The sequence below is a fragment of the Artibeus jamaicensis genome, unplaced genomic scaffold, assembly GCF_021234435.1.
Source record: "Artibeus jamaicensis isolate MK-2021 breed Jamaican fruit bat unplaced genomic scaffold, CSHL_Jam_final contig_700, whole genome shotgun sequence".
NCBI lineage: Eukaryota > Metazoa > Chordata > Mammalia > Chiroptera > Phyllostomidae > Artibeus > Artibeus jamaicensis.
This window is the reverse complement of record NW_026521930.1, coordinates 3,034,075-3,059,056: the sequence shown is the minus strand read 5'-3', so window position 1 is coordinate 3,059,056 and position 24,982 is coordinate 3,034,075.

Below are 24,982 nucleotides of genomic sequence, written 5' to 3'. Positions count from 1 at the left end.
ATTTTTTGCTGATACATTTCTGAGGGTAAGGGAAACAAAGGAAAACATAAACAAATGGGACCACATCAAACTAAAAAAGATTTTTCACAAAAGAAACCATCAACAATATTAAAAAGAGAACCCACTCAGTGAAAGAATGTATTAGCCAATGATACAACTGATAAGAGGTTACTTTACAAAATATGTAAAGAACTCATACAACTCACCACCAAGAAGACAAACGATACAATTAAAAAGTGAGCAAAGGATCTGAAAAGACACTCCTCCAAAGAGCACATACAGAGGGCCCATAGACATGAAAAAATGCTCAGCATCACTAGCCATCAGAGAGATGCAAATTAAAACCACAATAAGATATCACCTCACACCTGTTAGAATGGTTGTCATCAATAAATTTTAAAAAAAAAACAATAAGGGCTGGTAAGAATGTGGGAAAAGAGTAACTTAGTGCACTATTGGTGGGAATGAAGACTGGTATAGCCACTGTGGAAAGCAGTATAGAGTTTCCTCAAAAAATTGAAAATTTAACTGCCTTTTTATCCAGCATTCCCACTCCTAGGAATATATCCAAAGGAACCCAGGACACTAATTCAAAAGAATATATGCACCCCTATGTTCACTGCAGCTTTACTTACAATAGCCAAGATCCAAAAACAGTCCAAGTGCCCATCAGTAGATGAGTGGATAAAAAAGCTCTGATACATTTACAAATGGACTACTACTTGGCCATAAAAGAGAAGGAAATTTTACCTTTAGTAACAGCATAGATGGACCTAGTGGTTATTATGCTAAGTGAAATAAACCAGTCAGAGAAAGACAAACAGCATATGATCTCACATGTATATGGAATCTAATGAACAAAGTAAACTTATGAACAAAATAGAACAGAGGCACAAATATATGAAAAAACTGGTAGCTTTCAGAGGGCAGGATGCCGGGGGCCTGGATTAAAGAAGGTGAAGGGACTTAAATAAATAAACAAATATATATATAAATATATATATTTATTTAAATATATATATAAATATATATATATTTATATGACACATAGACAGACAACAGTGTGGTGATAGTCAGAGGGAAAGGGGGTAGGGGTCAGTGGAGGTGGGCAAAGTGGTGGAAATGAGGACGTAAAGAGACTGTGCTTGGGGCAATGGGCACATGAGACAGTGTGAAGAGAATGTTTTGTTCAGTTGCACATGTGAAACCTGTATGGTTTTGTAAACCAATGTCACTCCGGTAAATTCAATAAAAATAAAATAAAAAATAAAGAAGTCATGTCATCTGCAAATTAATAATTTACTTCTTCCTTTCTGATTTGGATGACTTTTATTGTTTTTTCTTGCCTAATTACTCTAGCTAGGACTTCCAGTGCTATATTGAATAGAAGTGATGAAAGCACACTCTTATCTTGTTCCTAATCTTAGAAGAAAAACATTCAACCTTTTATCATTCAATTTATTGTTAGCTGTGGGCTTGTTGTATATGGCCTTTATTATATTGAGATATTTTTCTTCTATATCCAATCAGTTAAGTGTTTTTTTATTCTTTGACTTTATCAAAGAGAATTCAGGACACTGTATTCAGGCAGGGCTGTAGGCAAAGCTCTGTGGTCATATGAGACCTCACACTGTGCTCTACAATTAGGCAGGGCTGTAGTCTATGCCTTGAAGTTGGGCAGGATGATCAGATAGGCTGCTGGCTGTGTTCCACTTTTGTGTAGAATCACTGTCTGGGCTCTGTGGTCAGCAGAGATGTCCAGCAGTTGGGTGGACCTAGAGACTGTTCTCTGTGGTCAGGTAATGTTGCTTCTTAGCTTACCTCATCGGGATTGGGCAGGGACACTGGCTGGGCTCCCTGAATGAGCAAAGCTGCAGGATGTGTTCAGCAATCAGGTGGAGTTATACGCTGAGCTCTACTGCAGGGCAGGGCTATGGGCTGGGTTCTGCAGATGGGCAGTACTCTGGGCTGGGCTCAGGGCTCCCAGGATGACTGCTTGTGCAGGACCAGAGGCCACACTTAGCAGATGATCAAGGCTTCTGGCTTGACTCCTTGCTTAACCACAGTTATTAAGATGGGCTCCTTGGCTACCTGGGTTCTGTAGTTAGGCTTTCTGGTCAGCAGACATCAGAGTCTGGACTCAGCAGTGAGGAATGCTGTAAATTTTCTACCCTGTCTGGGCGGGGCCATAAAAGGGATCCATGGCTAGTACCACTCATTGGCTGGGAACCCAAATCTGGCAGAACTCGCCACTGAGCTCCCTGACCAGAGGGGTTCACCAGCTAAGCTCTGCAGATGAGTGGAGCCTTTGTCTGGGATCTCTGCTTTTGCTCACTGCAAGCAAGAACTTGGTACTCCCAGAACTGAGCGCTGGTGGCTGTCTGCCCTGTTCCCTTCTTGTGTCTCAACCAGATCCCCATGATCAAGCTTTGGATATTCTCCCAGAGATCCTCATGAGGCAAAACCTAAGAGGGCTTCCTGAGATTGTCCTACAAGATTGAGGGATTGTATGTTCACCTTAGGCTCTCTTCTTCCACTGGAAAAACCACAATTTAAGAGGTTTTTTCTGTGGGGCAAAGCATGCCTGGGGGAGGGGCAATGTGGTCAGAGTATAGCCACTTTTCTTGACCTTTGCTATGATCCATGGGGTGCTACTGCCTCACCCTCAAGCTCTAGGATTTTCACAATGGTGTCTTGTTTATGGACTGTTGCCAGTGGGTCTTCTCATGAGGGACTGAAGTTGGGAACGACCCATGTTGCCATCTTAATGGTGTCACATGTTGTATGTAAATACATGATTTCAGTAAACCTATGAGACAAGTAGGGGTTCTGGCCCCCTTTTTCAGATGATGACATTGGGATGGTAAAGAATAATAACAGTTTCTCAAATCACATAAGTAGTAAGTAAAAGATTTAGAGATGTAACCCATTCTTTTGTTTATCATCATTAATTTGTAATCTCTATTTTTTATTTTGTAATATGTTTATGCTAAGGTGGTTAACCAAACTCCATTTGACTATGAGAACTCATTCAAATATGCCAAATAAACTATGATTATAAACTAATATAAGCAGTTGGGAGGAATACCCATGAGCTAGCACAACTTTTATAAAATTTTCAGGTTTCAGTTCCAATAATCTAGAAGATAGATCTAAAGCCTATTCATAATCATACTACTACAGAATCAGTTGTTATTGCCAGACACTATTAATATGGGAAAGGAAAAGGAATAAAGATGAGATGTCAGTGCTGATAAATAGATAGGTTTAATGATATATTGCTCTTCACACACATGGCTAGAAATTTTAAACAATAATCCAGGAATATGCAACTATGCAACACAGACTAATTAGCCAAATCTAAAATGAACTCATTTCTTAGAACTGTCCTATAAGCAATGCAGCCCTTCTTCCATCCAAACTATCACATGAAAGCAGTTATTGTAGGGGAACCAGAAACCTAGTTTTGTGGCCAAAAGTAAAAACCAAGGGAAAAATAGGACTTCGGTAGTTAGTTGGTAAAAGCAGAGAACTGGGTGCCCCTTCACTGTTCTGCTTTGCTCTTCTTGCTCTTCTGGCCCCTGTTCTTCAGCCCATCCATGTGAGCTCTCAATAGGTTTACATGAGCCCTCTGAAACTTGGTTTTCTGTGACTCACCACCATACTGATCTTTATCCCATCAGTAGCTCTTAACAGACACTTGTCTGAGGGCGCAAAGTCCTCCACAAAACCTTTCCTTGAAATGGCTTCAGTTTCACCACTACACTTCTTCAGGGTGATGACCATGCTGCCTGACAACGGGCACCTCTGGAAGAGCCTGGTCAGCTCCTACAGGCACTTCTCCCTCTCAAGCAGCACCTTCTGACTCTGCTCACAACCTAGCTCTTTTGTTTCAGATGAAGAATAATTTCCATTGCACTGTGCCAGACATTGAATACAACTTGTGCTACCTCTTCAGTCATTGATTTATTCCACATCTATTGAGTCATCCCTCAAGTTTGAGAGTGAAAGTTGAGTTCAATTTTTTTCTCACTTAAGGGTCACCTTCCCTGTCAGAAAATTTAGTTTTTGTAGGTGATTGAAGGTACCTCCCCAAGAGGCAAGACTACCATTTATTAATTTAACAGATACTTATTGAGCACCTATTATATGCTGAGAAATATGCTAAGTGTGAGAGAAATAGCAGATGTGGCCCTGTCCTCTCTGCCTTAAATGTGTCTACAGAAGCACCTGCATGCAATGCAGTCTTATACATGGCATGATACCAGTGCTGTGAGAGAGAAAAGGAGTCACCAAACTCAATTAGAGGAGTTATGAAAATGATATCTGAGTTGAAACATGAATAATAAGTTGATGTTAGCTAGGCAGTAGTTTTTCAGGCAAGGAAAGTGTGGTGCACAGAAATGGAACAGGTCACTGGAAAGCCAGAGTATAAAAGAGGGAATGCAGAAAGTTCAGCTGGAGAGGAATCAGGGGGAATAGTGCATATTTGTTGTGTAGGCTGTGCCACATTCTAACTTTATGTGAAATTTCTTGGGGGATCATTCAGAGATTTTAAGAAAAAGTAACCAAATCAGGGTACTGAGTGCCTTTCTGACATTTAAGAAATATCACTATGGCTGGCCTGAGGATGGATGAACGGGAGTAGTAAACAGGCCCAAAACAGTAAGACCAATTAGTATTATTTGCAGTGATCCAGTGAAAGCCCATGCTGGCCTGTAGGTGGCAGTGACGATGGAAAGTAGATGCTTCCCTCTCATATTTAGGAGAGCATTAACAGTGCTTAACAAATTAGTGAATCATACTGGTCACATTCCCATCTCTGCTACTGTCCCAATATTTGCACTGGTCAAATGGCTAGAACTTGACCCTGCCAGACCTAACCTGAAGTTTGGAGAGCCACCAGAATGTGGGTGTTGGGGTCAACTCTGAGGATCCTTCAAAAAGGTGAGTTTTGACTGCTGAGCATATTTCTCACAAATGTACTGACCAGTCTCCTAGAAAAGGGGCCAGCACAAGAAAATGAATAATGAGGAGCAAGCTCTTTACACAGAGATGACAGATGACACATCAACATGCTGTAGCAACAGGCCAGTAATGGCCCACAGCAAATTTCTTGAGTCTGGAATTGGCTAAATTGGACTCCTGACAGCTTCAAACTCAGAGGCAGAGACTGCATCTCAAACAGAAGAAGGGGAATTGTCTAAATGCTTCAATTCTTGTAATTGAAGAAATTGCACATCATTTTACATTCCAGCTTCCTGACAGGATAACCAGTTTGAGCTGAGTGTGGGAATTCAATTATGTATCTTCTGCCTGCATCTTTGAGAGAAAACTCCCTGACTGACTGTCAAATATCCAGTATGTTTGCCTTTTGGAAATTGCTGTCTCCTCCTGACACAAGAAATGCCTCTGCAGAAGAGAAACCTATTATATTTTACCAAACTATCATAACCCTATCATAAAACTTGACAAAAAAAGCATAGAAAAAGAAAACTACACATAAATTTCATCTATGAATATAAATACAAAATTTCTAAATAGAATATAAGTATATAAAATATAGCAATGTAATGCTAAAGGCTTTTCCATTAAAATTGAAGTAAAGCACTATGCCTAATGTGACTCTAATTATTTAAAATTACTCTAAATGTCTGGCCAATGCAATAAGACAAGAAACATAAATAAATAAAAGATATAATTACTAAAAAGAAAGTAGCAATATTTCTCATTATTTGCATAAAACTACCTAGAAAATCTAATCAAATGAATTTTAAAAATCTTAGCATCCATAAGCTTCATTAATTTGTATTCTATGAATTTAATCTAAAGAAATGTCCAGAGAGTCAGAGTTATGAAGAGTCTCATCCCAGCATTATTTTGATTAATGAAAAAAAATGAAAGTAATCCAAATATCTTACAATGATAAAATGTATTACTCTTATTCAGATGATGAATTGTACAACTGTTAAAACTTAATATTTTAAAAAATATTTAATAATGGTGAAATGCTCACACATCATGAGAATAAGAACAAAATACAAACCTAAATACAGTGTGATTTCTTTTTTGTAAAATAAACAAATAAATAATGACATGACCTTTTTGGTATATCTTCTTATAAGTTTTTATTAAACCACATAGCTGTAATCACAGACTATGTAATTTTTATCTGTATTTGTTTAACATATAAATATCTTTCTATGTTAGTCTTCATAACTTAATTATAAATGTCTTACCAAAAGTTCAGGTAATGATTTTATTATTTCTATAAGTTAGCCATTATGGTTAAACTTTTAGGTTTATAATAAAATAAAATAGTAAGAAAATAAATAAATATGTATTTGCATAGAAAACATACTGAAAGGAAGGAATATAAAATGATATTAGAGCTATCACTGGATAAGGGGGTTTTCAACTTATATAGAATTTACATGGATCAATCTTATAAATTAGACTATGACTATGCTATTAAATACAGTGTAAAAATGTAGGGGTTTAGACCAGATGATGACAAATATTTTTGCCAATCTGTTACTGGCATAACTGCAATTCTCTATGAAAATCTGACACTTTATAACAGAAAGGATCTGTGATATTATAACCTCATGCCTAACCTGTGTCAAGCTGCCACATAATGGTAACAAATAGCATTATTCAGAGATTTTGGGGATCTGGACTTCCTGGACACATATCTTAACCCTGAACCTTTTCATATAACAAAGTCTTTTTCTGGTCCCAACTGGAACCCAGTTTCTGGTCCCAATGGGCCCTTCCTTGTTTGCCATACTTGCTATCTCCCCTGGGCCCCTTTGGCCAACCTTTATCAAAATCAAATAGCATGGCCCATCTGAGATGAGCTTTCCAGATGGGCTTATCTTCCAGCATCACTATATCAGAAAATTATATTCCTGGCTCAGGACCCTCCCCTGGGACATCCACTAACTCTCAAGTCCTATATTTACATGGGCTCTTCCTTAATAGATCCTTTGTCTAAATTTTTCCTTATGGTGGGCCACAGCAGACCCAACCTGGACACCCACCTAGCAGAGCAATACAAGGGGTTAAGTCCGAAAGAACTAAATTGAAGCAGAATGTTTTGCCTTCTGAAGGTAGCCTGGAACAAGAAGACCCTGTGGACATAATGAGCTGAGAATCAAATTCAGAGAAGCCATGAATGTGTCCCATCCACAGAATGAGAGTAAAACCATAAACCAGAGATAAAGTTAAAAGTATGGAAGAATCAGAAATTATGCAGAAAAGCCTGGACACAGCTGTAAAATATTTGAGATAGCCAGGACTCCACTTCAGTGATTAGATCTGGACATGTTGTGATGGATGAAAACAAGGGACACAGGAACACAAGCTCAGGGTCCAGCAATAATTTAAAGTGAAGTGGGCCAACTGATTAGCACATACCTAATGCAAAATAGGGTGGTCACTACTCAAGAATGTCGGCCTACTGCTATCATATTTGTTCATTTTTTAAAAAGCTAGAAATACAAAATTATGTGTGAAATCCCCAATTTTAAAATGTTACTAACTAATATTTTGAATGTTAATAAGTCAAACAAAACACATTTGGAGGGCCATTCATGACTTTTAGACAAAAAGTTACAAAGCTGAAAGAGGGTGAGGAACTGAATTTATAAGATTGGCCCATCCTCAACTTCCCCAACAAGGAGACTTTTCTTTACAGGAGTGTGAAAAAAGTGGAATTATGCTTTAATTTGTTCCAAAGAATGATCCACCCTACCCAAGGGGGATGACAAGGCAGAAATAGCCACCCTTTCAACCTAAGCCCTGCCTATTTCTACTGTACCTAAGAGTCCAGCCAGTTCCCTCAGGAAGCCAACTGTGAGAGATTCAGAGGTGCAACAGTAATGATTACAGAAATCTAAATGCTGTCATTACTTCTAATATGGTCCCATCCATTGATGATTCCTGTGATTTGCTTCTACTCACAGAACACTTCAAACACCAAATGTTTGGAAGTTTTTTCACACCAACAACCAATTCACCAACTCTCCAGATACCAGCTGGGTGTCCTACAACTTAACTCAACTCTGACGCTAACTGCCTGGAGTTAGCGTTAGTTAAGGGACCACAAGTTAAGGGCTCAGTCCCACAAGACTGCTCCCACTTCAGCTGTCAGCTGAACCAGGAATTCAGACAAACTGGTTACAAATTCAGAGAATCCCACCATCACCTCATCAGGATCAATAGTTTTCCACAACAGCATACAAAACTCAGGAAAGCACCTTACTTACATTTACTGGTTTATTAGAAACAGCCAGATGAAGAATTACATAGGTCAAGGTCTGGAAGGGTTCTGAGCACATTACCTTCAGTTTTATGAAGAGGGGTACACCACCCCCACAACACCTGTATGCAGTCACTAACACTGAAACTCTCTGGACTTCTAGTCAAGATGGTGGCATAGGTAAACACAGCTCTCCTCCTTGCACAATCACATCAAAATCACAACTAAAATATAGAACAACCATCACTCAGAACCATCAGAAATCAATTTGAATGGAGTCTGACAATAATGGAATTAAAGAAACCACATCCATCCGGAATTGTAGGTGGGGTGAAGATGCAGAACAAGCTGGTCCCGCACTCACATCTGGTGAATAAAAATTCAGGAAGGATATCTCAGGGGCAAGGAGTCCCAGCCCAACATTAGTGCCCCCAGCCCAAGGTTCCAGTGCCAGGAATATAAGTCCCCATAACTTCTGGTTGCAAAAGCCAGTGGAGATTGAGTCATATGAAGAACTTCTGGCATCCCAAGCAATTTCTCATAAAGAACCTGTACACAGACTTACTCAGATTCACTCTCTCTGAGCTCCAGCACTGGGGTAGCAGCTTGAAAAACACCATATGTGGCATATGTGGAGGAACCAAAGAGTCTGGCACCAAGGTGAGAGCTGGAGGACAGTTTTATCTCAGATAGAAAGGCAGGCAGAGGCCATTGTCCCTTTTTGAGCCCTCCCCACCACAGAGCCACACAGCCACAGAGCCAGCAGGTGAGTACCATATCTGAGACTTCATCATACTGGTTATGCTGTTTGCCCTGTCCTGGAGACTCCATACCACACAACTTAGCAGCCTACCCAAGCTGTTAACCATGACTTTTCAACCAGGGGAAAAGGCTCATACTTCACAACTTCCTAAATCATACCAAACAAGCAATAGCTGGCCTCTGTGAGCTCCCAACCCCTGTATTTCTTGCTAAGTGGCCCCAGGCCTGGCACTAGCAGCAGCCAAACTAGATTCAAAGTTTGTCTATGCCTGGGAAACTCCAAGCCCAGCAGAAGTAGCAGATTTCTTTATAGCTTACGCAGGGTGGCCCCAGGCAAAACACAGGTGGGGGCTGACTTTGACCTCCACCAGCAGGGTAATACCAGAATCTGCACACCCAGTGGACAACTATGGACCATGTCAGAGTACTACCACTCTGCCTTGCACAGCTGATTCTCCATAGAGGGCATAAGTTGCTAATCAGTGATCACAGCCAGTCCTTGAAACTGACTGGCTTCGGTAAATCCTTCTCATTGACCTGACAACAGCAATTAAGGCCCGAGTACAAGAGGAAGGTGTACTCAGCCCACGTGGAGGGCACACCTTGAGTACCCAGCTTGGATGATAGGGAAAGCTGTGCCACTGGACCCTATAGGACACCTACTACATTAGGCCACACTACTGAGACAGGGAGTCATAGCAGCTCTACCTAATACACAGAGACATACACAAGGAGGCTGCCAAAATGAGCAGACAAAAAAAATGGCCCAAATGAAAAAACAGATCAAAACGCCAGAAAAAGAACTAAACAAAATGGAAATAAGCAATCTATTAGATGCAGAGTTAAAAACACTGGTATAAGGATGCTCAAGGAACTTAGTGATGACCTCAACAGCGTAAAAAAGATACACTCAGAAGCAAAGTATACACTAATTGAAATAAAGAATCATTTACAAAGAAACAACAGTACAGTGAATAAAGCTGAGAACCAAATCAATGAGCTGGAACATAAGGAAGCAAAAAGCAACCCATCAAAACAACACGAAGAAAAAAAGAATCCAGAAAATCAAGTATAGTGAAGTTTTCTGGGAAAATTTCAAGAGCTCCAACATTCACATAATAGAGGTAACTAGGAGAAGAGAAACAGCAAGAAATTGGAAATCTATTTGAAAAAAATAGTGAAAGAAAACTTCCCTAATTTGTGAAGGAAATAGACATACAAGTCCAGGTAGCACAGAGACGCCCAAGCAAGATAGATGCAAAGATGCCCACTCCAAGCCACATCATAATTAAAATGCCGAAAGTTAAAGATAAAGGGAGAATCTTAAAAGCAGCAAGAGAAAATCAGTTAGTTGCCTACAGGGGAGTTCCCATAACACTGTGAACTGATTTCTCAAAAGAAATTTTGCAGGCTAGAAGGAATTAGCAAGAAACACTCAAAGTCATGAAAAGCAGAGACCTACAGCCTAGATTGCTCTACCATGCAAAGATATCACTTAGAAACAATGAGCCAAAAAGGTGCTTCCCAAACAAGAAAAAACTAGAAGAGTTCATCATCACCAAGCTATTATTGTCTGAAATGTTAAAGAAACTCATTTAAGAGAAAGAAGAAGATCAAAAGTATGAACAAAAAAAGCCCTGGCTGGTGTGGCTCAGTGGACAGAGCATCAGTCTTGGAACTAAAAAGTTGTTGTTTTGATTCCCAGTCAGGGCACATGCCTAGGTTATAGGCCAGGCCTCCAGTTAGACACCTGGGGCTGTGCAAGAGACACCTGGTCCAGATTATGAACAATAAAACGACAATGAATACATATCTAACAAGAATGGAGTCTGAAAAACAAACTAAGGAAACAAGAAAAACAGAAGCAGAATCATGATTACAGAGAGCATTTTGATGGTTACCAGATGGGAGCAGGGTATGGGGTAATAGGTGAAGAGGTGAGGGGATTAAGAAATATAAATAGGTAATTACAGAAATAGCCATGGGCATGTAAAGTACAGCATAGGAAATGGAGTAACCAAAGAACTTATGTGTGTGACCCATGGACATGAACAATGGTGAGGGGATTGCCTGCGGGAGTGGGGGCTACTGGGTGGCAGGAGGCAAAGGGAAAAATTTGAGGCAATTGTAATAGCATAATCAATAATGATAATTAAAAAAAACTCTCTGTATTCCATACCTTAGCGGTGTTTATTGGAGGTTTCTTTACATAGGCATGATTGATTGTATCACTGGCCTTTGGTGATTAACTCCATCTCCAGATCCTCTCACCTCCTCAGAGTTCAGGGAGTGGGGCTGAAGGTCCCAACACTCAAATCATATGTTGGTATCTCTGGCAACCAGCCCCCAGCCTAAAGCTGTCTAGGAACTCCAGCCACAAGCCATCTCATTAGCATATGAAAGGACATTTTTATCAATCCAGAGATTTTAAGGGTTTTAAAAGCTCTTGTGTTAGGAAGAACAATATTATAACACAAGATGTTCCTATCACTTGGGAAATTACAAGAGTTTTAGGGGCCCTTTGCCAAGAACTGGGAACAAGACCAAATATATACTTATTATATCACAGTGTCATAATAGCTAATCTGTTAGACCAGCTCTAATTGACCATTGTCTATGAATATGGAGCTCCAGGGAGTGTAAACAGGTCCAAGTCAGGGGGCTAGATCATTGGATTTCCCCTCACTGGGAACTGTGGGTTGGTTAACTTTTAAAATTCCCTGCCCACACTAATGTTCCAAATGTACATTACCCAGTGCATGAATATGCTTCATAGTGCATCTCAGAAGCCTTCTGATCCTTTCTTGGGATTTTATGAAATACAAGCATGTGTCTATATGTTGTTGATATTGATGCACATCAACCTTTAAAAATGCATATTTCACCTGACAACATTTCCAAAAACAGGAAACAGAAAGCAGGATATTATCCAAGATACAATAAATTTCCTCAAAACTGAAGCCTTGCATTTTCAGATTAAAAGTGCCCTTCTGATACCTACACAAAGAATGAAGACCCACATTAAAGCACATTTTGAATGCATTTCAGAACAATGGATAAAGACAAGATTCATTCAGGGAGGAAAGTAGGTTATATATAAAGGTATGAAAATTACAATGGCATCTGAAAGCCAGAACATCCTAGAGAAATACATTAAAACTCTGAGAATAAATCATTAATTTCCAACCAAACTGGAAATTTATTTGTAAAAGTCAATTTTGTACATTCAGGATCTCAAAAACAATGTTACCTTCCTCTCACATTTTCTCAGAGGCTACTAAAAAGAATTCCGCCCCCCAAGGGGGGAAAGAAGATTAAAAACCCCAGAAACAGGTGACTCAATGGAAGAGGTCGAGAAAGCTCCCAGTATGATGCTGAAGTTTCCAGAAAACATCTGGACAGATGGCATAAGGAGTGATAGTCAAAACTGGGGCAGGAAAATGAAGAGCTTCAGGGGTCGATAGCTCTCTCTCTCTCTCTCTCTCCCTCTCACACACACACACACACACACACACCAACATAAGCATCTGGAAACTTATCTAACATAATTGGTGACACTAAATGAGTTTTGAGAAATTCTTTTAATCATTTGGAAATGGTAACATAGAAAACTATGTAAATTTAAAAAGAGGTCATTATTTTCTCCGGAAAAAATAAAGAGAAAGAAACTATAGTCGTAGGACACCTTAAAATTCATCTCATAACAGTATCTTCTTTTTTAATATATTTTATTGATTATGCTATTACAGTTGTCCCTTTCTGTCCTCCCCTTAAACCTCTCTGCCCTGTACCCCCCTCCTACCAGCATTCCTCCACCTTATTTCATGTTCATGGTTTGTACATATATGTTCTTTGGCATCTCCATTTTCTATACTATTCTTAAATTCCCCTTATCTATTTTCTACCTACCATTTATGCTACTTATCCCCTGTACCTTTTCCCCATTCCCCTCTCCCCTTCCTGCTGATAATCTTCCATGTGATCCTCTATTTCTGTGATTCTGTAATTCTGTTCCTGTTCTAGTTGTTTGCTTAGTTTGTGTTTTTTTGTTTTCGGTTCAGTTGTTGATAGTTGTGAGTTTGTAGTCATTTTACTGTTCATAGTTTTGATAATCTTTTTCTTAGATAAGTTCCTTTAACATTTTATATAATAGGGGCTTGGTGATGATGAGCTCCTTTAACTTCACCTTATCTGGGAAGCACTTTATCTGCCCTCGAATTCTAAATGATAGTTTTCCTGGATGCAGTAATCTTGGATATAGGTCCTTTCATGACTTCAAATACATATTTCTAGCCCCTTCTTGCCTGTAAAGTCTCTTTTGATAAATCAGCTAATAGTCTGATGGGAACTCCTTTATAGGTAACCATCTCCTTTTCTCTTGCTGCTTTAAAGATTCAGAACAATATCTTCTTTTTTTATTGGTGTTCAAGTACAGTTTTCTGCTTTTTTCCTCCACCTCTCCCCACCACCCCAGTCCTTCCTGCCTCCCTCCCCCATTTCCAACCCCCCTTGTTGTTGTCCATATGTCCTTTATAATTTAGAAACAACATCTTCTTAATCATAAAGTGTAAAAGCTATTTAACAAAATTTTTATATAGCCATGTGACAAAGTGAAGAGGGGAAGAGGGAGGCAGTAGGATGGTGATTGGAGTTGTGTAAGAAAGCTAAGTTTTCATGTCTCATAATAGAAAGTCAAAGACTTTTTAATTAAAAATATTTAAAATCAAGAAATGGCAGCATATGGGCATAATATACAAATATAAAAGTAAATATTAGAAGACTTAAGATTTAAAAGTGGTTGTCTCTTGGGAACTAGACTCTAGGGTGAGGTAAAGGTGGACAGTAACTACTGCTTTTTGTTAAAATATTTGTAGTATTACATTACTTTTTATATTTTTAATGTGCATTGCATTGATAACAACATAAAAGTTAAGTTTCAAAATATATTTGAAAAAAGGAATATAGTCTTTCACAATTATTACTTAAAACCATCTCCCCTGGTGGCACATCTCCCACAGTCTATTCCAACACTGGTCAAGACCCTAGCCCTACATTTGTCACTTGGCCTTCCTGACTTCCTGCAGTATAAATTCTTCTGTCACCAACATACTCAAAGTAACCAGCATCCTTTCACACCAGGATACCACCTAGGTAGCTGCTGCATTAATATAGGTGAGAGTTATAAAAACCTAGTTTAGAACAGTGGAGAAAGGAATAGAGGTAAAGAATTATATATACAGATATAATACAGATTTGGTGGGTGTTCAATGGGTGGCTGATGGGATTTGCCTTGGAGTCAGAAGGGAGTTGAGTAGAGCAGTAAGGTTTTGATCTTAGGTAACATTAAGAAAGAAATTGAAAGAAGCACATTTAGCTAGAAGAAATGATTTTGTTTTGAAATGTTGAATTTTAGGATTCAGTGGATAATTCAGAGATATTCTAGCAATGTACACACTCTTTGTCCAGGGTCACTAGAGTCCCATAAAAATGTAAGTTAAAGCAGACAGTTAATCTTCTAAGATTCTATTGGTCACATGGTAGGACCATGACACAGAACACAGCTAAAATTCTGGAGCAAAGCTTCAAACAGAGACTTCAGAAGAAGGCTCTCCCAAATAATTTGTAACTGCCAAAGTCATGACTTCTCCAGCTTCCTACCCACCCCACTTCTTCCCCAAACAGCACAGTTTCCATTCAATGACACAAGAATGGATGTGACTGGGGGCAGTTTGCAAACTTTGACCTTTGTCATAAGAGGTTTTTAAATTTCATTTATAGCACTTCAAAAGGTCATTAACCCCATTCCATATTACACTACAGCAAACTTCAAAGATCCTTAAATTTTTTATTTTACATGCTAAATGGAGGAAAGCTGATATTACTCCATCTTATCTGCTTTTGTATACGATCTGTTTCAGCCTCTTCTTTAAACATTGATGTTCTGTTCTCTTTTCCTCCTTGGGCAATTTTATCTTTGTGCCTTTGTGTAAGGTAAGAAACTGAGAATGAGGAAGGGTCAGATCCTTAGCTCATCTTGGAGGACCACAGGTAAGCAGGAAGAGCAGGGCATCATAACCTGGCATTGGCAGTGTAATGCACAGGAAGCCTGCTTATTGTAAACATGACCCCAAAACTGGTCAATCAGATCATTATCCCTCCTTCATTTGGGAGGCAGTTAAGCAAAAAATTTTGAGAGAGAAATACAGAATAGAACCAGCCAGGCAAGATGACCAGAATGCTGATTTAACTTAAAAACAGCCAAGTCAAGGAAGGTGGAATAAAACTGGCAGAGGTTGCTGGTTGCCAAAAATTATCCATTCTCCCCTCCTTCATTAGTAACAGAACCTGATTTTATTCGATATGGCAATGCATTCATACAAGACTTCTGCACCCCATCTCCCTTGAGGCTATGTGTGACCATAGGGTAGGGGTCTAGCCCATGACATGTAAATGGAAGCGTTGGGTTGTACTTCCAGGAAGGCTGCTTAAAGGAAGCTACCTCACCTGGGACATTCAGCCATTTGCCTTTCTCTCACCCTCATTCTTTCTGCCTAGAATACAGGCATAATGATGGGAGATCCAGCGAGCACCTCTGACTGCAAAGTGGCCTTGATAATGAAAGCCATGCAGTAGAGTAGTTTACATTTAGCAGAAAAATAAAAGGAGCAGGATCAATAATCCACATTCCTTTGCAGACTTCGATGTTGGCCTCCAAACTTCTTTTACATGAGAAATAAACTTCTCTTAAAATGAGTTTTAATTTTGGTTTCCTGACACATGCAGCTGAACCTAGTCCTAACTGGTACAGAAATTTTATAGTGTATGTTTAATTTAGCTATAAATGGCTCTAAAAGAATTGTATTCCTTGAAGAAATGCATTTCTAAATAACTTGCTGGGAAACTCCTAGTAAATGAACCAGAGTCTGCTGCTAAGAAAACTAGACAGCGTATGAACAATCTTGGCTGTGAACACTAAGTTTATTGGAAAAAGTGGTAGCAGTAAGGAAAGAGTCTGAGGCAGGTAAAGTAAGGGGGAAATTATCTTCAGATGGGTGAAAAAATAAGGATGCAGAGAAGAGGAAATGCTGAGTTCTGCATAAGCAGAGACTCCTGTAATTTTCTCTCCAGGAAATTGCACTTATGGTCTCTGAAAAGAGATTCCATGAGGAAAGACAGATAGTGAAAATGTCAAGAATCTGCTGTTTGAGCAGAGAAGTTGAAGGCAGTAAGAGAGGGAAATATCACTAGTGTGCTCATGCTGTGAATAGCCAAGAAAAAAACCTGGGAAGGGAGCTGACGAAGCCTTGTGAGGAGGCTCAGGTGACAATCTTGTCTTTTTGATGGAAATTTGAGTTAGTTTGGAGGGCTGGATAGTGAGTTAGGATTCACCGTGAATTATGAAGTTAGTTTCTGTCAGGTTTGCCCAGCTCAGATCTAATGCACACAGCTCACTAGAGCCACCTGGTGGAAATGTCCCTAAAATGCAGGCCTGGTGGAAAGGCTTAATTTGCAGAGGACACTTGCCTCATTTGCTTAAACTGCTCCCTATATGTTCTTGGTTCAACACTGCAAGCAAGTTCTTTTCTTGCCTATCCAGGTAACAACATTCATTTTTGTCCAACATTATGTTTACTGTTCTTACATTTATAACATAATACAGTTTACAAAGAGCTTTTACACACATTATTTTATCCAATTAGCACATTCTAAAGTTATCAGGGGGACTTCCGCCAAGATGGAGGCATAGGTGGATGTGCCGTGCCTTCTCACACAACCAAGTTTAGAGACAACTAAATATTAGCAACAGAAAACACAGCCAGAACATGGAAAATTGAACTTTTCAGAAGTCCGTTAACAACAAATTCTTCAGCCTGACCAGTAAGGGGCGAAACCAGCGGCTGGTGAAGCAGGATTGCACAGGAGGTCTCGGTCAGCCGGACTCAGGCGCGGAATCCAGACGCACGGAATCCAGGCGCAGGGTTGGACCTAGTGAGCGACCGAGCGAGCCACCAGGCGAGCGACCGCGGGGGAGACAGCGGGGGAGCGGTGCTGAGTGTTGACAGTGGTTGCGCATTTGTGCGCGGGTGGACAGGCGAGGGAGTGGTCGGTTGGACCGGGACCCGGCGGGTCCCCACGGCAGGTGGCAGTGGAGAGCGCCGCCATTTCCCCGCTCTGACCCCACCTCCACATACAGCGTCACAACCCAGCAACCTGGGAGTCCAAGGCACTGCTTCTCACACTTAAAGGGCCAGAACAGACCAAAAATGTCGCAAGATCTCAAAGCCCCAGAGCCCATAGATCTAAGCGATGAAGAAATAGCAAAACTCTCAGATGCACAGTTTAAAACACTGGTCATCAGGATCCTCACAGAACTGGTTGATTATAGCCACAAATTAGACAAATATATGAAGGCGAAACTAATTGAAATGAATGGAATTGCACAGGACACCAATAGCAATGAAAAGGAAACTGGGACTCAAATCAATGGAGTGGACCAGAAGAAAGCAAATAATGGCCAAACAGAAAAGAGTCAAGAGGCAAGAATTCAAAGAAATGAGGAGAGTCTTAGGAACCTCCAGGACATCTTTAAATGTTCCAACATCCGAATTATAGGGATACCAGAAAGGGGAAAGGCACAGCCACCAGTGGAAAACTTATTTGAACAAATAATTAAGGAGAATTTCCCCAATCTGGCAAAGGAAATAGACTTCCAAGAAATCCAGGAAGCTCAGAGAGTCCCAAAAAAGTTGGACCCAAGAAGGAACACACCAAGGCACATCATAATTACATTAGCCAAAATTAAAATGAAGGAGAGAATCCTAGAAGCAGCAAGAGCTAAGGGGACAGTCACCTACAAAGGAGTTCCCATCAGACTGTAAGCAGATTTCTCAGAAGAGACCTTACAGGCAAGAAGGGGCTGGAAAGAGGTATTCCAAGTCATACAATCCAAAGACTTACAACCAAGATTGCTCTATCCAGCAAAACTTTCATTTAGAATGGAAGGACAGATAAGGTGCTTCTCAGATAAGATCAAATTCAAGGAGTTCATCATCACCAAGCCCTTATTATATGAAATGTTAAAGGGACTTATCTAAGAAAAAGAAGTTAAAGAAACATGAACAGTGAAAGGACAGCAAACTCACAGTTATTAACAACCACACCTAAAACAAAAGCAAACTAAAAGGACAGCTAGATCAGGAGTGGAAACATAGAAATGAAGATCTCAAGGAGGGTTAGCAACAGGGGAGTGGGAGGAGGAGAAGGGGGGAGAAGGTACAGAAAATAAGTAGCATAGACAGTAGATAGAAAATAGATGGGGGGCAAGAATAGCATGGGAAATATAGAATCTAAAGGACTTGAGACACATGGTCATAAACTAAAGGGGGGGTAATGGTGGGGATGGAGGGTAGGGTGGAGGGGAATGAAGGGGGGAATAGAACAACTGCAACAGCATAATCAATAAAAAAAATTTTTAAAATAAATAAAGTTATCAGGGAAGATTAGAAAGCTAAGACTAAAGAGGTTCGTTCAACCCTGGCTGGTGTAGCTCAGTGGAATAAGCGTGGGCCTGCAAACCAGACGATCACGGTTCGATTCCCAGTCAAGGCACATTCCTGGGTTGCAGGCCAGTTCCCTGCAGGCCAATTCCCAGCAGGGGATGCATGAAAGGCAACCATACATTGATGTTTCTCTCACTCTCTCCTTCCCTTCCCCTCTAAAGATAAATAAATAAAATTAAAATGTTAATTTAAAAAAAAGAGGTTTGTTCATTCTTAGAGTGTATCAGTGGAATCAGAAGAGAGAATAAAACCTATCAAAGCTGACTCTTTTGGGACATCAGTGATAGCAAAGCACAGGCTTCATTAGTTGACAGGTTAGGGTCTGAAAAAAGTGAAGGTACTGTTTTTGCTCACTGTCACCAACTGTATGTTCCCTGCTGGACAAAGTCTTTAATACTGGTTAAATCCTCAGACTATCTTCTCTTTCTTTAGCCATTTAGTTTAAGATTGTTATTTTTGTAAAAATGAGAAAGGTTTTTTCCAACACTGCTCAGCAGAAACTAGTGAAATTTCTACTCATTTCAAAACCATTTCTTTACTTCTTTTATCCTCATCCATGTCAAGTGTGTCATGAATCCTAGCAGCTGAAAGCTAATCTCTGAAGGATTGACCATCGAGGTTAGATTCAAAGCAAGTTGTGCACACCAACATCATAATTCATACAGTATCTTCACATGCTCTGTATAATTTGATCATTATAATAACCCAGCGTCAGATCCATTAACATTCACTTCAATTTCTATCTAAGAAAATCAAAATGGAGCAAATTAAATATCCTACTAAAAACAAGAAGCAATGCAAATTAAATTCAGGATATTTTTTCACCCCAAACTGCAAGTTTACACACTGCAAATTAACAAAGTACACCACCACGCTGAATTAAAATTTTTTACTATTCTCTATACAAAATCAGAGATAGAGCAGACTAATTGAACACAATGAAGAAGGTAAGAAGTACTTTTTACTTTGGAGTTGCCCATGTAAAATAAACTATCTAAGGGACTTAAAAAATGAATCCTTAAAGGCTAGAATCACCATAAAACACATAGGATTACTATTCTACTATATAAAGAGCTTTTAAAAATCATTAAGAAAAACATCCTAATTCTATAATGAAAAACAGCAAAGATTATAAATAGGCAATATATAAAAAGAAATTTAAATAATATAAATATTCAACTATGTAAATAGTTGAACATATTTTAAGAAGATGTAGTCACATTTCACTTTTAGAGTCTACCACTAATTAAAAATTAGAGGCCAACTACTCAAAAAATAATCAGTAAAGGCCAAGTTCTATTAAACCAGCCAACACTTGGAATAGGAGAGTGTAAATCCTTTTATGAAGTATATTTGGAAGTGTAAGTAGGCACAATGATTCTGGAAACATGGACTATTCTGGAAACATATGCTAATGTGGGTCAAAGCACTCTGAAAATGTTCATACCAAAAATTAAGGATTACTATTAGCAGCTCAATCCAAACTTCTCAATAAAATTTGAAAACTCACAGTACACCTAAACTAGGATTGACAATTAATATCTTTATAAAGAGAAACTAGCCAATGAGTATTAGACCCACAAATACGAATTAAAAGTCACAATTGATGGGCTGGCTATTCTTAGCTAATAACAGTCTCTATCCCTGAACTGACAATAAAATGAGGAAGTTTGGTGACGCAGCAGAGGAGCCAGCTACGGGAGCGGGAAGCTCTCAAACCCTGTGCCGCTGCCATAGCCACGGGACTGGACGCCGGGGAGTCAGGTACGGAAGCCAGGACTCTCCAAACCCCTGAGACAGCCCTGGGTGGCAGAGGATCCCTCTACGGGAACTGGGACTGTCTCAGCCCCTGTTCTGCTGCCATAGCGATGGGACTGGACACTGGAGAATCAGGTACAGGAGTTGGGACTTTCTAAGCCTCTGTGCCACTGCCATAGAGAAAGGACTAGACGCCGGGGAGTCAGGTACGGAAACCGGGACACTCCAAGCCCCTGTGACGGCCCTGGGCAGCAGAGAGAGCCAGATACGGTAGCCAGGACATTCCCAGCCTGTGTGCCGCTGCCGTAGTAACGGGCCTGGGTGCTTGAGGAGGCAGCTACTAGAGCCGGGTCATTCAGCAGTAGTACGGGACCAATGCAGGGACCAGCGCGAGGACCAGCGTGAGTGTAGGAGGAGACTAAGAACATCAAGAAACTTCAGGGAGTCTGCACCACTGAACTTCACAAGGATCATACCACAGAAGTTTACACCATAAAACCAGGGTTTGAGAACAGATCAATTTTGGAAGCAGAGACTAACAAGAAGAGTCTCAAACAATGGGAAGACAAAGAAACAATCCCCAAATGAAAGAAAAAGCAGAAACTTCAGAAAGAATGTTAGATGAAATAGACGCTGATCAACTATCAGTCAGTGAATTCAAAGCACTGGTTATTACGAAGTTCAAAGAGCTCACAGTGAACTACCAGAAACTACAGGGGAACTATAATGATCTCTCTGCAAACTACAGCAACATCAAAAAGGAAATGGAAACTATCAGCAAGAGACAAGAGGAAATGAAGAATACAATTTCTGAATTGAAGTACACAGTAGAAAGTTTCCAAAGTAGGATAGATGAAGCGGAGGATAGGATTAGTGAGTTGGAGGACAAGGTAGAAAGCATCTCACAGAAAGAGCAAGAAAATGAAAAGAGGCTCAGAAAGAATGAAGAGGGATTAAGAGAAATGCAAGACAATATGAAACGTAATAATATCCGAATAATAGTAATACCAGAAGGAGAAGAAGAAGAACAAGGGATAGAAAGCGTATTTGAACGAGTAATGAGAGAAAATTTTCCTAATTTGATAAGAGAAAAAGTCTCACAAATCCAGGAATCACAGAGAGTCCCAACCAAGAGGAACCCAAGGAGGACCACTTCAAGACACATCATCATCAAAATGGCAAAATTCCAAGACAAAGAGAGAATCTTAAAGGCAGCAAGGGAGAAAAAAAGAAATAACATACAAGGGAGCCCCAATAAGGTTAGCTACCGACTTCTCAATGGAAACACTTCAAGCAAGAAGAGAATGGCAAGAAATATTCCAAGTAATGAGAACCAGAGGTCTACAACCAAGGCTACTTTACCCAGCAAGGCTCTCAAACAAGATAGATGGCCAAATAAAGAGCTTCCAAGACAAAAGAAGTCTAAAAGAATACGCCTCCACCAAACCAGCTCTACAAGAAATACTAAAAGGACTGCTTTAAGGGAAGGAAGGATAAGAGGGAGACAGAGAGGAACACAGGTACAAAAATGGCAATGAATAAGTACCTATCAATAATAACCTTAAACATAAATGGATTAAATTCTCCAATCAAAAGACACAGAATAGCTCAATGGATAAGAAAGCATGACCCACACATATGCTGCCTACAAGAGACTCACCTCAGGACAAAAGACCATCACAGACTAAAAGTGAAAGGCTGGAAACAAGTTTTCCAAGCAAACGGACAAGAAAAAAAAGCTGGGGTAGCAATTCTCATATCAGACAAAATAGACTTCAAAAAAAAGGCTGTAAAGAGAGACCCAGAAGGTCACTTCATTATACTCAAGGGAAGAATCCACCAAGAAGACATTAACATTGTAAACATATATGCACCAAACATAGGGGCACCCAAATATATAAAGAAAATCTTAGAGGACTTCAAGAAAGATATTAACAGCAACACAATCATAGTAGGGGATTTGAACACCCCACTATCAAAAATGGACAGATCTTACAAACAAATTATCAACAAAGATATTGTGGCTTTAAACAACACCCTAGATGAAATGGACTTAACTGATATATATAGAGCCCTTCATCCCAAAGAAGCTAAATACACATCCTTTTCAAATCCACATGGACCATTCTCAAAGATAGACCACATGATAGGACACAAAACGAGCCTCAAAAAATTCAAGAAAATTGAAATCATACCAAGCATCTTCTCTGACCACAAGGGACTGAAATTAGAAACCAACCCCAAAGAAAAAAACCCAAAGCACCCAAAAACATGGAGACTGAATGGTATGCTATCAAACAACGAATGGGTCAAGAATGAAATTAGGGAAGAAATCAAAAAGTTTTTGGAAACAAATGAAAATGATCTCACAACAACCCAAAACTTATGGGACACAGCCAAGGCAGTCCTGAGAGGGAAGTTTATAGCAATACAGGCCTACCTAAAGAAAATAGAAACATTTCAAAAAAACAACCTAACCCTACGCCTGCAAGAACTTGAGGAACAACAACAAAGACAGCCCAGAGAAAGCAGAAGGAAGGAAATAACCAAGATTAGAGCAGAATTGAATGACATAGAAACTAAAAGCACAATTTTACGGATCAATGAATCCAGGAGTTGGTTCTTTGAGAAGATAAACAAAATAGACAAGCCTTTAAGTAGGCTCATCAAGAAAAGGAGAGGACACAAATAAACACAATCAGAAATGAAAAAGGAGAGATTACAACTGATACCACAGAAGTAGAAGAGATTGTAAGAAATTACTATGAAGAACTGTATGCCAAGAAATTTGAAAACCTATGGGAAATGGACACACTTCTAGAAAAATACAATCTTCCAAAACTCAGTGAAAAAGAAGCAGAAAATCTAAATACACCAATAACAGCAAAAGAAATTGAAGCAGTAATCAAAAAACTCCCATCACACAAAAGCCCTGGACCAGATGGTTTCACAGGAGAATTCTATAAAGCATTTAAGGAAGAGCTAACCCCTATTCTCCACAGACTATTTCAAAAAATCTAGAAGGATGGAAAACTCCCAAATTCTTTTTATGAAGCCAGCATCATCTTAATTCCAAAACCAGATAGAGACACAACAAAGAAAGAAAACTTCAGGCCAATATCGCTGATGAACATAGATGCTAAAATCCTCAACAAAATATTGGCAAATCGCATCCAACAATATATCAAAAAATCATACACCATGATCAAGTAGGATTCATCCCAGGGATGCAAGGATGGTTCAATATTCGCAAATCAGTAAATGTAATACATCACATAAACAAAAGCAAAGACAAAAATCACATGATCATATCAATAGATGCAGAAAAAGCTTTCGATAAGGTACAACACCCATTTATGATAAAAACACTCAGCAAAGTGGGAATACAGGGAGCATTTCTCAAAATAATAAAGGCCATATATGAGAGACCTACAGCCAATATCATACTCAATGGGAAAAAACTAAAAACTTTTCCACTAAGATCAGGAACAAGACAAGGATGTCCACTTTCACCACTTCTATTCAATATAGTTTTGGAAGTTTTGACCACAGCGATCAGGCAGGAAAGGAAATAAAAGGCATCCAAATAGGAAGGAGGAAGCAAAACTGTCACTGTTTGCAGATGACATGATAGTGTACATGGAAAATCCTATAGACTCTACCCAAAAACTGCTCATACTAATTAATGAGTTTGGCAAAACAGCAGGTTACAAAGTCAATATCCAGAAATCAAAGGCATTTTTGTATACCAACAGTGAATCAGCAGAAGCAGAAATAAAGAGAAAAATCCCATTTGATATAGCAAAAAGAAAAATAAAATATCTGGGAATAAACCTAACTAAGGAGGTAAAAAAACCTGTATGCAGAAAACTACACAGCCCTGAAGAACGAAATCAAGGAAGACACAAACAAATGGAAACACATACCTTGTTCATGGATTGGAAGAATTAACATCAGCAAAATGTCCATACTACCCAAAGCAATATACAGATTCAATGCAATACCTATTAAAGTACCTATGGCATATTTCACAGACATAGAACAAACACTTCGAAAATTTATATGGAACCATAAACGAGCCCGAATAGCAGCTGCTCTTTTGAGAAAGAAGAACAAAGTAGGGGGGATCACAATACCTGATATCAAAATGTATTACAAGGCCACTGTAATCAAAACAGCCTGGTACTGGCATAAAAACAGGCATATAGACCAATGGAACAGAACAGAGAGCCCAGAAATCAACCCAACTCTCTACAGTCAATTAATATTCGACAAAGGGGGCAGTAACATAAAATGGAGTAAAGATAGCCTCTTCAACAAATGGTGTTGGGAGAACTGGACAGCTACATGCAAAAAAATGAAGCTTGAGCACAGACTTACACCATACACCAAGATAAATTCAAGGTGGATAAAAGACTTAAATGTAAGTCATAACACCATTAAAGTCCTAGAGGAGAACATTGGCAAGAAAATCTCAGATATTTCACGCAGCAACTTCTTTACTGATATGTCCCCTAGAATAAGGAATGTAAAGGAAAGAATAAACAAATGGGATCTCATCAAAATAAAAAGCTTCTGCATGGCGAAAGAAAACAGCATTAAATTAGCAAGACAACCAACTGTATGGGAAAACATATTT